We start from the raw sequence: 1455 nt of genomic DNA on the forward strand, positions 1-1455 counted from the left end.
ACTATTACAGGATGGGTCAAGAATACATCTATGAATTCTAGGGTCAATGTACAGTACAATTTTTTTGCCAGGGATAATCGTCAAAATTCTAGTCAAAATAGAAAAAAAAATTGAACACAAGAAGTACGAGACAAACATAAGGGAGACTTCTCATAAATCCCAGCAGCATGTAGATGAAAATTAAATTTAAATGCAGTCTACTCTGCTCTCAAATCTTGATCATTTGATGCAGTTTCCTGTGAAAGAATATTCAGAAGGCATCTCCTTAAACCAAAACCCCACTATTTTCGGTGGTTGACCCCTCACAGTAACTGTGTCTGCATGGGTCTGATAACCAATGACTAACCTCGGAGGATGGCCTATCCTTTCTTTGTATGTTTCTCCTGTAGGTGTAACATTATCTCTGTTTTCTCTGAGATAATTTCCATTTTCTCAGAGATCATCTCTATTTTCAGTAGTCCATATCGATATCTTATCTGCTTTAGCTCTGACATTCACAAAAGCTCCATACACATCACTGCAGTCTTCAGATGAGTTCCCAAGAAGGCACAGCAGCATCTCTTGCCAAAAGGGATAGAGGTCACTTCATCTCTGCTGCTCATTAAATGTAATTAGCCACCATCATCCTTCTTTGTTGTGCTTTTGGTTGTGTCTTCCCATACAGGTTCAATCCCATCCTTTAAAAGTGTGAATTCAAAAGCAGGCATTAAATAACTAGACAGACATTGTTGTATAAAGGCCAGAAGTCCTTCCCATTATCAAACTTAGAGATCAGACAAAGGCTTGCTTGCCAAGTTTTGCTCTTATCATTTTTCAAAAACCAGAGTTCCCATCTGTTCTGTAGTGAATGTTTCTCATAGCAATCAGGGGTGGCAAGCTCCTGGGTCATTTCACATTTTTCTCTTCCATAGGTTGAGGATGAGAGTAGAAGTGGTGATGGTTTCCAGGTCCACGGTTACCATTTTAGATCGATCCAATGAATTGTTTATTTATATAGCTCTGAGGGGTTGAGCCTCTCCTGGTCTGGCAGTTTAGGAGAAAAAGCAAACCCTGAGAAGAAAAAGCTACAGCACATCCCTGAGATGTACGTGTCTAACTTTCTCCACACATGTTCTCTTTCTAATTCCTGGCTTAATCTTCACTGGGCCCAACATTTTGGATTCTGTTGCCTGGTCTCTTGGCCAATTCTGTTCTCAAGTTGGGGGTTTTCATTTTCCCAAACCACTTGGGGTACTTGACATTTGTTCCCATTTAATTTACTCATTACTTTTAACCCAGTGTTTAAATCTATGGATTACTTTGAGTCTTTATCAGTTAGTTGATTTAATTAAAAATATTTCATGACTACTACGATACTAGTTCTCTCACTTAAAATTCTGCCATCTGTCCCAGCTATGTCTTTTTCAAGGCTTTTGGTCAGATACCAAATGGCCCACTTGTAGGATAGAGTTCCAT

General features: G+C 39.1%; 1 pseudogene; it reads right to left on the reverse strand.

Moving 5' to 3' along the window:
- Positions 1-219: 219 nt before the first annotated feature.
- Positions 220-1455, reverse strand: LOC127543107 (eukaryotic translation initiation factor 4E-like; annotated as a pseudogene).

The sequence above is a fragment of the Antechinus flavipes genome, chromosome X (assembly GCF_016432865.1).
Source record: "Antechinus flavipes isolate AdamAnt ecotype Samford, QLD, Australia chromosome X, AdamAnt_v2, whole genome shotgun sequence".
Classification (NCBI taxonomy): Eukaryota; Metazoa; Chordata; class Mammalia; order Dasyuromorphia; family Dasyuridae; genus Antechinus; species Antechinus flavipes.